Raw genomic sequence first — 14739 nt, 5'->3', positions numbered from 1 at the left:
GAAGGAGAGAGGAAGGCCACTGAAATGAACACCTCGTGGTGGGCAAGTACGTCGCTGTGAGAATGCAGTGGGCAGAGGCTGGGAACGAACAGGGTCTGATGTGGCCCCCGTGTCTTTCTGCTAGTGAGAGGTTCCAGCCACTCTGTTCCGCGATCGCTCATCTCAGTCTCTGCAGTTTCGGTGTTCGTGCAGTGATTAAAAGGAGGGACCGCATTTCGCGGTGAAACATTTTAGAAATACCGAATGCATCACTTTGCATTACGGTGCCACAATGGCCACTGGGCGACAGAATACGCGATATGAATTGACTTACTGCGTTTGCGTAAGAGCAAGAATTCTTAGAGCTTTCGCTAATATCACATGGCAGAAATACTTCGAACGTCAGACCTATCCAAGGGTTATCGTTGTCGGTGCGGAGGGGGGCGGGGGAAGGAGTGGGGGTGGGAGGGAGTCTCGAGGAAAACTGCGGACAGAGTGGGTGGGAGGCGGCAGCCCAGTCCAGCACAGGAGGCGAGTCTCGCTGCCGACCACCACTGCACTGGCTGCCGCGGCGCCCGACGTGTCTGGTGAGTCTCCACGTACTCCTTCCATCAACGTACGGTAGGTATATACTGTGTGTGTAACTTCCCTCAATTTGGCTATCTCCTGTTCTCAGTATTATCCACACTTAAAAGCAGCGGGTATGAAAACGGGGGAAAACTAAAGGGAGACTGAGACGTTTTTCTCTTTTCCCAACTACACTCCTGGAAATGGAAAAAAGAACACATTGACACCGGTGTGTCAGACCCACCATACTTGCTCCGGACACTGCGAGAGGGCTGTACAAGCAATGATCACACGCACGGCACAGCGGACACACCAGGAACCGCGGTGTTGGCCGTCGAATGGCGCTAGCTGCGCAGCATTTGTGCACCGCCGCCGTCAGTGTCAGCCAGTTTGCCGTGGCATACGGAGCTCCATCGCAGTCTTTAACACTGGTAGCATGCCGCGACAGCGTGGACGTGAACCGTATGTGTAGTTGACGGACTTTGAGCGAGGGCGTATAGTGGGCATGCGGGAGGCCGGGTGGACGTACCGCCGAATTGCTCAACACGTGGGGCGTGAGGTCTCCACAGTACATCGATGTTGTCGCCAGTGGTCGGCGGAAGGTGCACGTGCCCGTCGACCTGGGACCGGACCGCAGCGACGCACGGATGCACGCCAAGACCGTAGGATCCTACGCAGTGCCGTAGGGGACCGCACCACCACTTCCCAGCAAATTAGGGACACTGTTGCTCCTGGGGTATCGGCGAGGACCATTCGCAACCGTCTCCATGAAGCTGGGCTACGGTCCCGCACACCGTTAGGCCGTCTTCCGCTCACGCCCCAACATCGTGCAGCCCGCCTCCAGTGGTGTCGCGACAGGCGTGAATGGAGGGACGAATGGAGACGTGTCGTCTTCAGCGATGAGAGTCGCTTCTGCCTTGCTGCCAATGATGGTCGTATGCGTGTTTGGCGCCGTGCAGGTGAGCGCCACAATCAGGACTGCATACGACCGAGGCACACAGGGCCAACACCCGGCATCATGGTGTGGGGAGCGATCTCCTACACTGGCCGTACACCACTGGTGATCGTCGAGGGGACACTGAATAGTGCACGGTACATCCAAACCGTCATCGAACCCATCGTTCTACCATTCCTAGACCGGCAAGGGAACTTGCTGTTCCAACAGGACAATGCACGTCCGCATGTATCCAGTGCCACCCAACGTGCTCTAGAAGGTGTAAGTCAACTACCCTGGCCAGCAAGATCTCCGGATCTGTCCCACATTGAGCATGTTTGGGACTGGATGAAGCGTCGTCTCACGCGGTCTGCACGTCCAGCACGAACGCTGGTCCAGCTGAGGCGCCAGGTGGAAATGGCATGGCAAGCCGTTCCACAGGACTACATCCAGCATCTCTACGATCGTCTCCATGGGAGAATAGCAGCCTGCATTGCTGTGAAAGGTGGATATACACTGTACTAGTGCCGACATTGTGCATGCTCTGTTGCCTGTGTCTATGTGCCTGTGGTTCTGTCAGTGTGATCATGTGATGTATCTGACCCCAGGAATGTGTCAATAAAGTTTCCCCTTCCTGGGACAATGAATTCACTGTGTTCTTATCTCAATTTCTAGGAGTGTATTTTCCTCTGCCTGTACCGTGACAGCTCTTTTTATGAACTCCTGTATTGTATCATGTCAGCTATGACCTTTGGTAAATACTGATTCTTACAGCGCAATGGTGCTGCTAGCAGTAGTTATTATTGTCCCGACTTGCATGGTCTTGAAACTGGTTTCAGAACGAATGTTGCTTTTGATGTATACTTGTCGGTTCTAAATGACAATTGAAGCAGGCGAGGCTTCCGCAATAAAATTTTCCCTCCGCACCAGAGTGTGCCTAATATGAATCTTCCTGGCAGAGCACTTTACAGAGAAAGGCAAATGTCCCGAGTTCGAGTCTCGGTCCGGCACACGGTTCTGATCTGCCAGGACTTTTCAGGCGACAGTTGCTGGAAGACTTCTACAGAGTGGTAATGTACCTAACATCTGTTTTCCAGCAGGAAGAAATTCAGATGCTCTGGGTTCATAAATGTTTTTACTAAACTCAGTAACAACGTGGAGGCAAGTTGAATGTTCAATTTATCTTCAGGCTGATTCCAAAAGTTTACTCCGCAACGTTGTGCACAACAGCAGATGTTCGAAACGACGACTAATTGGAACGCCTGCAGCCTTATCTGTGCAAGTACGTGACATACACGATGCTACATATCCCAGTCACTGGATAGAATGGGGAGACCAATTTGCATGTCTCCTGCGTTCCCCTCATCGGACGCCTCTTAATGTTTTGCATCTCTTATCATATCAGCAACATCGTCTACATGACACGGTGTCTGTAAAAGTTCAGTTTCGTTAACGCATGTTGCCGCAAAATGTACAGTCCGTCACTCAAGCTGGATGCCGTCACTTTATTTGATGTCACACTTTTGAGAACGTGTGTTTTGGTCCTGACATTAAATAATTTGTGCAATACTTAGTTTATACTTCCCATTCGCTCAAGCACAAAGTCGGTACACACTCAAGTTTTATATCAAAGTCTGCACCATTGCTGTAGTTCACTCTATTTCTCAGACGAAATAACTCTTTTATTTCGTACACAATCTCTCTTAGTCTAACGTATACCCGTGTTCTGTAATAACTATTGGTTCCTTCTCGTACTTCCCTTGTCTCCACACTTCTTCTTAATAATCTTATGTCGTTTCCGTCGATAAACAGCTCAAATTTGAGTTCCTGGAACTTTCCTTCTGTCTTCTGACTTTTCTGTCGATAATTTCGAAACGAATAGTGGTCTCTCCACACATTTTTGTATTTTAATGCGACAGTGCTGCTGTGTTACTTTCCTGGCTACTTTACCTTTTCCTTAGTTTCTGCGTGCTCAAACTACTTCCACTGCCGGCGTGCTATAATTCGTTTCCACGTAATGCACAGTCCGACTATTACTATATACTTTTCAGTAAAATCATTACTTTTCCTACTATTAAAACAAGACTTCCCTTCGGCCCACCTGTACACAACTACATCCCTGGTTCAGCTAACTCGCTTTCGTCTTAACAAAATTTCTACACCTGCATCTACATCTATGTGATTCCTCTGCTATTCTCAATAAAGTGCCTGGCAGAGGGTTCAATGAACCTCCTTCAAGCTGTCTCTCTACCGTTCCACTCTCGAACGGCACGCGGGTAAAACGAGCACCTAAATTTTTCTGTGCGATCCCTGGTTTCTCTTATTTTATCGTGATGATTATTTCTCCCCATGTAGGTGGGTGCCAACAGAATGTTTTCGCAATCAGAGGAGAAAACTAGTGATAGAAATTTCTTGAGAAGATGCTGTCGCAACACAAAACGCCTTTGTTTTAATGATTGCTATTCCAGTTCACGTATCATGTCTGTGACACTACCTCCCCTATTTCGCGATAATACAAAACGAACTGCCCTTCTTTGTACTTTTTCGATGTCATCCATCAGTCCCACCTGATGCGGATCTCACACCGCACAGAAATACTCCAGAATAGGGCGGACAAGCGTATTGTAAGCAGTCTCTTTGGGAGACCTGTTGCACCTAAGAGTTCTGCCAATGAATCACAGTCTTTAGTTTGCTCTACCGACAATATTATCTATGTGATCCTTCCAGTTTTGGTTATATGGAATTGTAATCCCTAAGTATTTAGTTGAATTTACAGCCCTCAGATCTGTGTGACTTATCGCATGACCGAAATTAAGCTGATTTCTTTTAGTACTCATGTGAATAACTTCAGACTTTTCTTTATTCAGGGTCAATTGCTACTTTTCACACCATACAGATATATAAATCATTTTGCAAGTCGTTTTGATCATCTGATGACGTTACAAGACGACAAATGACAGCATCATTTGCAAACAATCTAAGACGGCTACTCAGGTTGTCTCCTATGTCGTCAATATAGGTCAGGAACAATAGAAAGCCTATAACACTTCCTTGGGGAAGGCCTGATTTTACTTCTGTTTAACTCGATGACATTCCGTCTGTTACTACGAACTGTGAACTTTCTGACAGGAAATCACGAATTCAGTCGCACAACTGTGGCGATACTCCGTAGGCACACAGTTTGGTTAGAAGTCGCTTATGAGGAACGGTGTCGAAAGCCTTGTGGAAATCTAAAAATATGGAATCAATTTGACATCCCCTGTCGATAGCACTTATTACTTCATGAGTATAAAGAGCTAGTTGTGTTTCACAAGAACGATATTTTCTGAATCAGTGCTGACTATATGTCAATAAATCGTTTTCTTCGAGGTACTTCATAACGTTCGAATACAGTATATGTTCTAAAACCCTACTGCAAATCGACGTTATTGATAAAGGCCTGTAATTCAGCGGATTACTCCTACTTCCCTTTTTGGGTATTGGTGTGACTTGAGCAATCTTCCAGTCTTTAGGTACGGATATTTCTGTGAGCGAGTGGTTGTATATAATTGCTAAATATGGAGCAATTTTATCAGCATACTCTGAGAGATACCAGACTGATATACAATGTGGACCGGAGGCTTTGCCTTTATTAAGTGACTTAAGCTGCTTCCTTACTCTGAGGATATATTCTTCTATGTTCTCATCTTGGCCGTTGTTCTTGATTGGAATTCAAGAATATATACTTCGTCTTCTTTGGTGAAGGAGTTTCGGAAAACCGTGTTTAATAACTGTGCTTTAGTGGCATTGTCATCAGTGACTGCACCATTGTTATCGCGCAGGGAAGGTACTGATTGCGTTTTGCCACTGGCGTGCTTTATGTATGACCAGAATCTCTTTGGGTTTTCTGCCAGATTTCGAGACAAAATTTCGTTGTGGAAACTATTAAAAGCACCTCGCATTAAAGTACGCGCTATATTTCGAACTTCTGTAGAACTTTGCCAGTCTTCGGGATTTGGGTTCTTTTGAATCCGGAATGCTTTTTTCGTTGCTTCTGCAACAACGATCTGACCCGTTTTGTGTACCGTGGGGGATCATTATCATCAATTTGCACAGATTTAAAATTGTCATATAAGGCTAAAATATTCTCTTTTACTCACAAAGCAATACGAATTTTATACTCACTGCGATTAATTTAGTTTAAGATCAGTAATGCCTGCTTGTGTTGGCTACAGGTAATTATTGTTTGTCTGAAATCTCACTTTTAAGTCGCTGAAAGGCGATATAGTTTTATGAGGATTAACAAGAAGAGTGTGCCTTTTACCGATGTCTTTATGGGACCTCGCACGCCATTTCCTCCCATTCCGAGGTCAGTTTCATTCCTGCGACACCCTTCTATTTCTGTTATGAAGGTCAGTCTCCACCAGTGCAGAAAGGATTCCGTTAACGCCACAGCTGCCCTGTAGAACTTTGTGGCCCACACAGTCAAAGACTTTGGCAACTTCACAAAATCTACAGCGGAATATTTGATTTTGCTTACCTCTGTAATCATTCATTTTCTGAGGTTCGGTACTGTTTTCTCTATACAGAACTCGTGGCACAAGGCAAAGTGAGCGCTGACATGAGTCAGTATTCTATCCGAGCCACATTCTCATAGACTTTTGAAAAGAATTGAAGTACTCTAGTAGGTCTGGAACTAATTTCGCCTATCTGCGTTTTTAGACATCTCTTTTTCCACGCGTCATTGAAGTCTGTCAGGAAGTACGGCCCCAGTCATTAAATGATCACATGCAGACTTAATAATATTCCTATCAACTCAGAACCAGATTAAAATATAAATAAATCTATTGCACCTGTTCTGGGTTTGTTGCCACTTTGAAGAAGTAACCAGAGTCGCTATGGCAGAAACTGGCACAGTGGCGAGTCGGTCCCACATGGAACTGACCCTTTGCACAGATACCAGGTACACTCTTGGGAACAGCAGTTATACCTGTGTGGAATGCCACTTAGCAACTACGAAAAGTCGACCATTATCTGAAGAAGGAAAGGAAGGACTGCAAACTGTACCTCTTATTGTTGATAAACTGAGGAAGGAATGAGGTAACAAGTCCACATGAGCATTTTGCACTGTGTCCAGAACACACATGATCACACTGCCATGCATGTGTTGACCAGGTATGTAAGCATACTTCATCACTTTTGTGTTGTTGTTGTTGTTGTAGTAATGGTATTAGTAGTAGTAGTAGTAGTAGTAGTAGTTTATTAGTATATCACTTTTTACAATTTAAGTAAGTTAAGGTAATTCGCATATATAGACTTATGCAGGCTTATAAGTGTACAACGGCAAGATTGCGTTCAGTAGTTATCTGTTGCCTTACAGTAGGAATAAACCTAGCATTTACCTGAGATGATTTACGGATACCACGAAAATCTAAATTAGGTTGGGTGAATGGAGAGCGGACCATCCACCCTCCCGAATACAAGGCTAGTCGGTTTAAGACGGTGCTACCTCATTCGGTTTATCCCTTGCGTACAATACTTCAGGCGGCAGGGAACTCGGTTGGGTGAGTAAGGTGCTGGTGGGCAAATGAGCCAATCTAGCACACAATACGAATTCATCAAACAAACTCGGTCTCTTGAATAATTAGAGAAGTCGATCATTAAAGAATTAAGCATGTTACATGATAACAAAATTTAAATGTAGTTATTAGTCTGAGGTCATATAGTATGATTACACATGCTTCACAGAGCAACAGCAGAGGTTGCCTCGAACTTTATACCGACACAGGCATTTAGTTAAATTCAGACTGAATGAAATAATTTGTCAAAAAATGAAGGAATCATTAAGTGAAATGAAATGCATATCAGTCTTGCAATCAAAAGAAATTCATAGCACAGTAACCTATAGCAAAGGATATACTAGTTACATAAATAACTAAATCAAAATGTCTTAATCAACAATATGGAGATGCTCTATTCAAGTAACAGCTGCAATAAGAGCTTATACTAATCGTGTTTTCCAGGTAACTTAGCCAAGACAAATATTCAGGGAATCTGACATCACTTACACCTTATAATGGTCGGTCCGTGAGACAATTCCAAGTTTCAATTAAGTACCAAAAATCATGACAAGCCACTCAGTTGAAACTGTTGAGTTAATGGCTCAATTTATTATTTAACACAAACATGCGCTTAAAAGGTGAAAGGCTCGCCAAAACACATAAAATGAAGATGCTAAAAGCTGCCAAGATTCAACAGTAATTAATCTTGGGCCCAGAATACAACGAAACAGTTTGCTGATGTAGGGATCAAAATTAGGACCAAGAATTATACATGTTGTCACACAGGCAAGCTAGCTGTGGAAGCTCTCTCGGATTCAGCAACTTAGGTAACCAGACATCCGCCCCAAAGCAATGGTCTACCTTGGTTCGTTTAAAACAACTTCGTCATAACCGAAGCATGTTGTTTTTGTGGTCTTCAGTACAAAGATTGGTCTGATGCAGCTCTCCATGCTACTCCATCCTGTGCAAGCTTCTTCAAGTACCTACTGAAACTTACATCCCTCTGAATCTGCTTAGTATATTCATCTCTTGGTCTCCCTCTAACATGTTTACCCTCCACACTGCCCCCCCCCCCCCCAGTACTAAATTCAACATCTGTTGATGCCTCAGAACATGTTCTACCAAACGACCCCATCTTCTAGTCAAGTTGTACCACAAATTCCTCTTCTCCCCAACTCTATTCAGTACCTCCTCATTAGTTACGTGATCTATCCATCTAATCTTCAGCATTCTTCTGTAGCACCACATTCCGAAAGCTTCTCTTCTTGTGTAAACTATTTATCGTCCAAGTTTCACTTCCATACATGGCTACACTCATACAAATACCTTCAGAAAAGACTTTCTGGCACTTAAATCTATACTCGAAAATAACAAATCTCTCTTCTTCAGACATGCTTTCCTTGCCACTGCCGGTCTGCTTTTTATATCCTCTCTACTTCAACAATCATCAGCTACTTTATTCCCCAAATAGCAAAACTCATTAAGTTTCTCATTTCGTAATCTAATTCCCTCAGCGTCGCCTGATTTAATTCAACTACAATCCATTATCCTCGTTTTGCTTTTGTTGATGTTCATATTATATCCTCCTTTCAAGATACTGACCATTCAGTTCAACTGCTCTTCCACGTCCTTTGCTATGTCTGACAGAATTACAGTGCAGTTGCGAGACCCAATGTTTTTATATCTTCGCCATGGATTTTAATTCCTACTCCAAATTTTTCTTTTGTTTCCCTTACTGCTTGCTCAGTGTACACATTGAATAAGATTATGTATAGCCTACAACCCTGTCTCACTTCCTTCCCAACCACTGCTTCCCTTTCATGCCTCTCCACTCTTATAACTGCCATATGATTTCTATACAAATTGTAAATAGCTTTTCGCTATTATACCCCTGCCGCCTTCAGTATTTAAAAGAGAATATTCCAGTCAACATTGTAAAAATCTTTCTCTAAGTCTACTATTGCTAGAAACGTACGTTTGCCTGTCCTTAATCTATCTTGCAAGATAAGTCGTGGGGTCAGTATTACCTCTTGTGCTCCAACATTTGTACGGAATCCAAACTGATCTTCCCCGAGGCTGGCTTCTACCAGTACTTTAATTCGTTTGTAAAGAATTCGTGTTAGTATATAGCAGCTTTGACTTATTATACTGATGGTTGGGTAATTTTCACACCTGTCAACACCTGCTTTTATGGGATTGCAATTATTACATTTTTCTTGTAGTCTGAGGGTATTTCGCCTGTCTCATACATCTTGCACATCTGAAGGTAGAGTTTTGTCAGGGCTGGCTCTCTCAAGGCTATTAGTAATTCTAATGGTATGTCCATTCCCTGGGCCTCGTTTCCACTGAGGTCTTTAAGTGGTCTGTAACGTTCTTCACACAGTGTCATATCGCCCATTTTTGAGACGTTTTTATTTCTTTTTGCCTGCTTTATTTACTGCATTTTTATATTTTCTCCTTTCATCAGCTAAATTCAATATCTCTTCTGTCACCCAAGGATTTCTACTAGCCCTCGTGTTTTTACCTCCTTGATCCTCTGCTGTCTTCACTGTTTCGTCTCTGAATGCTACCCATTCTTCTTCTACTAGAGTTCTCTCCCTCATTCTAATAAATTGTTTCCTAATACTCTGAAACTCTCTACCACCTCTGGTTCTTTCAATTTAACCAGGTCCTATCTCATTAAATTCCCTCCTTTTTGCCGTTTTTTCAGTTTTAATCTGCAGTCCAGTAGATTGTAATCAGAGTCCATATCAGCCCCTGGAAATGCCTTACTATTGAAAACCTGGTCCCTAAATCTCTGTCTTACCATTACATAATCTATCTGAAACCTTTCAGTGTCTCCAGGCCTCTTCCACATATATAATCTTCTTTCAAGATTCATAAACCAAGTGTTAGCTATGATTAAGTTATGCTCTGAGCAAAATTCTACGAGGCAGCTTCCTCCTTCTTTCCTTACCCTCATTCCTTATTCACCTACTACTTTTCCTTGTCTTCCTTTTTCTACTGTAGAATTCCAGTCCCCCATGACTATTGAATTTTCGTCTCCCTTCACTCTCTGAATAAATTATTTTATTTCATCATAGATTTATTCAATCTCTTCGTCATCTGGGGAGCTAGTTGGCATATAAACTTGTACTACTGTAAGCTTCGTATCTATCTTGGCCACAATAATGCGTTCATTATGCTGTTTGTAGTAGCTTATCCACCTTCCTATTTTTTTATTCAGTACTAAACCTACTCCTGCACTACCACTATTTGATTTTGTATTTATAACCCTGTATTTAAGCTACCAGAAGTCTTGTTCCTCCCGCCGTGGAACTTCACTAATTCCCACTATATCTAACTTTAATCTGTCCATTTTCCTTTTTAAATTTTCTAACCAAAATGCCTGATTAGGGGATCTGACATTCCACACTCTGGTCTGTAAAGCATCAGTTTTGTTTCTCTTGATAACGATGTCCTCCTGAGTAGTCCCTGCCCTGAAACATACAACACAGTAATAACGGAGCAATCCAAAATACAAAGGTAGACATTTGTAAACGGTAAAGGAACAATTTAGTACCCAAATGTGTAACACCAGATTCTTTTTCTCGAGTGCAGGAACTTGACAAGTCCTTAACCTGTTACCTTGTTTGATCATGATACATACCACAACCTTTAACTAACAGACATAGTAAGGTATTCAGATTCAGTGCCATATCCCACATGCCATTACACAGTATAACAGAGAAACCATAAACGGCACATAGTCTGCTTACAACAGAAATAGACACAACATTTAACTTCAGAAGTAAGATATACAAATCCGAATACACACGGCGTCAAATTCTCTGTCCACTTGACAGGAATTTACAAAATAAAAATTAGAACTCTCACGGGATAGGATTACGAGACGCACGACCGACTGACACTTTAATTCGGATCGCACTTTATGAAAGTTCAGTGGGCCTGTGGTAATTTAACTGGTACGGCAAACGGCCTTAATGCATTCAGCCCAGCTCACAGCCAAACGATCACAACTCAGCACAAGTGCCTCGGCGACACAAACATCAAAACCCGCTTACTGAACAGACGCTGGGATGCTCACCGTAAGGACCGGATTGTAAAGTCCCAATTACACGATTCGCATAAACCGTATGCCTAAGCACCAGCGCCCCGAGTGTACATATCTGTAACTACAGACTGGTTCACGTCGACCTATTACACTACCCACGAGGGAATGTACCCGTCGCACATGCGCAACAGATGGTAGCAACGCGCGAAACGCAAATAGAACTGTCTTATCTCTTGAAAAGTCGTCCGTTCTACCGCTAGAAACACAAGTGGAACAGTGTGATATATTGTAACGCCATTCGAGCAGGGTACCTGTTTAATAAGAAGTTGTTTTCCTATTATTATTTATTAAGTCATTGTTATTCTCTAATGTAGGTCAATACTGTTCAGAATTACAGACCCAACAGTTAGCTTTATATTACGACACTTGGTTACAAAGGTATATGTATATCAAAATTTACATTTATACCGCATTCTACACATGGAGGACGCACTTGTCTTAGGAGTTGTTGCTCTGGTAGTGACTGTCAATCTTCGGATTAGTGCAGAACGACAGTGTGAACGAAAAGCCAGATTTTTTTGGGTTTGACTCTGCGACAGGGCTTATGCGTTCCTTAAGAGTGCTTAAAAGCCAATGACTGAAAGGGAGGAACGAAGGCATTCAAATATATTCACTGCTAATGAAAGACGTGAGGCCTGGAGATTCACAAGAATTTCGGAACTTCGAGAGGATGGACATAGCTTGATTCCAGAAACTGTTCTCTGAGATTGAAGAGGGAATTAGCAAGTGTGACACAGTCATGAGGGTGGCTATCCTATCTCACAATCTCGAAAGAGTGAATTAAATCATATGTTTGCAGGTCTTGTGATCATACCAGCCTAGATCACTGATAAAATAACGGTTCATGCCCTATTATGTGGCAGGCTGTTTGTAACATTACGTTACCTGGCGACTGTGGATATATATATATATATATATATATATATATATATATATATATATATGTCCTACTCAGCTTATTGCAGGCCTCGTCTGTCGCACGCTGTGGAACTAATTCTTAAGCTCTCTCGGATTCAGCAACTTAGGTAACCAGACATCCGCCCCAAAGCAATGGTCTACCTTGGTTCGTTTAAAACAACTTCGTCATAACTGAAACATATTGTTTTTGTGGTCTTCAGTACAAAGATTGGTCTGGTGCAGCTCTCCATGCTACTCTATCCTGTGCAAGCTTCTTCATCTCCCAATACCTACTGCAGCCTCCATCCTTCTGAATTTGCTTATTGTATTCATCTCTTGGTCTCCCTCTACGAATTTTAGCCTTCACGCTGCCCTCCAATACTAAATTGGTGTCTGGAACCGCGTGACTGCTGCGGTTGCAGGTTCTAATCCTGCCTTGGGCGTGGATGTGTGTGATGTCCATAGGTTAGTTAGGTTTAAGTAGCTCTAGGGGACTGATAAGTCCCATAGTGCTCAGAGCCATTTGAACCCTTTTTGAACCATTTCAACTATATTGGTGATCCCTTGATGCCTCAGAATATGCCCTACCAACAGATCCCTTCTTCTAGTCAAGTTGTGTCACAAACTCCTCTTCTCCCCAATTCTATTCAATACCTCCTCATTAGTTATGCGATCTACCTGTCTAATCCTCAGCATTATTCTGTATCACCACATTTTGAAAGCTTCTATTCTCTTCTTGTCTAAACTATTTATCGACCATATTTCACTTCCATACATTGCTACACTCCATACAAATACTCTCAGAAACGACTTCCTGACACCTAAATCAATACTCGATATTAACAAATTTCTCTTCTTCAAAAATGGTTTCCTTGCCATTTCCAGTCTACATTTTATGTCCTCTCTACTTCGACCATCATCAGATATTTTGCTCCCCAAATAGCAAAACTCCTTTACTACTTTAGTTGTCTTATTTCCTAATCTAATTCTCTCAGCAGCACCCGACTTAGTTCGACTACATTACATTATCCTAGTTTGGCTTTTGTTCATCTTATATCCTCCTTTCAAGACACTGTTCATTCCATTGAACTGCTCTTCCAAGTGCTTTGCTGTCTCTGACAGAATTACAATGTCATCGGAGAACCTCAAGGTTTTTATTTCTTCTCCATGGACTTTAGTACCTACTGCGAATCTTTCTTTTGTTTCCTTTACTGCTTGCTCAATATACAGATTGAATAACATCGGGGAGAGGCTACAACCCTGCCTCACTCCCTTCCCAACCACTGCTTTCCTTTCATGTATCTCGACTCTTATAACTGCCGTCTGGTTTCTGTACAAATTGTAAATAGCCTTTCGCTCCCTGTATTTTACCCCTGCCGCCTTCAGAATTTGAAGGAGAGAATTCTAGGCAAGATTGTCAAAAGCTTTCTATAAGTCTAGAAATGTTAGAAACGTAGGTTTGCCTTTCCTTAATCTTTCTTCTAAGATAAGTCGTAAGGTCAGTATTGCCTCACGTGTTCCAACATTTATATGGACTGCAAACTGATCTTCCCCGTGGTCGGCTTCCACCAGGTTTTACATTCTTCTGTAAAGAATTCGCGTAAGTTTTTGCAGCAGTGACTTATTAAGCTGATAGTTCGGTAATTTTCACATCTGTCAACACCTGCTTTCTTTGTGATTGGAATTATTATATTCTTCTTGAATCTTTAGTGTGGTAGAGTGATAATCTGGTACATTTCATGGATCGTTCGTTCGAGTCTCGCCTTCGTCATTTGTTTCGGTCAATTTCAAATACCTACATCTAGTAATTGCAAAATTCATCATTTTTATGAGTAATGCTCCTCTTCTTGCATCAAATTACATATTCTGCGCGAAATTCCTGTTTTGATTAGAAATATAAATTCTTAATCATCGAGTTTTATGAAAGATTGTTAATAATGGTTGCTTAAATTAAGAACACACAACAATTTAATTTTTAGGCGTAAAATAAAAATAAACAAACACTCTTTATTTGCACTGTGTCCATTGTTTTATACTATAGATGTAGTGTCACCCGAACGAGAGTGATGAGTGTCGCAGAAACATGAGGAACAATCATTTTCACAACATCGAGCTCGCCAAAAAATGTAGCATTCTTATAGTTGTTACTGTCCCATTACAGTATGAATCCAACAGCAGTGATCTGGAGCCAAGCTAAGGGAATTGGCTTGAGAAATAACAAGACTGTTAATCTGCCAGACAGACGTATTGGAACTAACGAACATAGCTTTTTCACATGCCACTTCCGAACGCCGGCGGGATATAGAAAGGCGCCTCATAAAATAAGACGAGAAATTACGGCGCCTGGGTGACTTCGTTGATTCTGTTGTTGATCGCCTCGTTGTCAATGTCCAGAACTGCAATGTGTTTCTCGCATTCAGATAAAGAAGGAGCTGAGAGATTACCAGACGACTGACTGTAATTAATGCTTTCAGTAGCTTCAGTATTCAACAGTATGGTGAAATACATGCAGTATGCTTTTGTATCTCACATAGCTCCCTCAGAAGATTGACCTTGAGTTTAAGTTAGGAATTCTAATCACTCTTGTTTTTAGTTAGAATACTACTGAAATTTCCCCTTTGTATGTAAAGAATGACAGCGCTGGAACAAATCTTATGTTATTTGATTTTCAAACAGCTCAGTAAAATTCTACATACTCAGACAGTTTT

The 14739-nt window shown here is 42.2% G+C and overlaps 1 protein-coding gene across 2 annotated transcripts in view; it reads left to right on the top strand.

Annotated features, from left to right (window-relative positions):
- Window positions 1-504: 504 nt before the first annotated feature.
- The window catches only part of LOC124554040 (ankyrin-2-like), a 114806-nt gene continuing 100571 nt past the window's right edge, over window positions 505-14739 (top strand). Inside the window, exon 1 of one of the 2 annotated variants that reach the window (XM_047128076.1) lies at window positions 505-566. The gene's annotated coding sequence lies outside the window, so the exon portion shown is untranslated. Of the gene's footprint in view, window positions 601-14739 lie in introns of both variants that reach the window. The other variant, XM_047128077.1, reaches the window with a different exon arrangement.

This window comes from Schistocerca americana, chromosome 11 (assembly GCF_021461395.2).
Source record: "Schistocerca americana isolate TAMUIC-IGC-003095 chromosome 11, iqSchAmer2.1, whole genome shotgun sequence".
In the NCBI taxonomy this organism is placed as follows: domain Eukaryota; kingdom Metazoa; phylum Arthropoda; class Insecta; order Orthoptera; family Acrididae; genus Schistocerca; species Schistocerca americana.
Note: the sequence above shows the minus strand (reverse complement) of the source record. Positions and strands in the feature narration are given on the sequence as shown.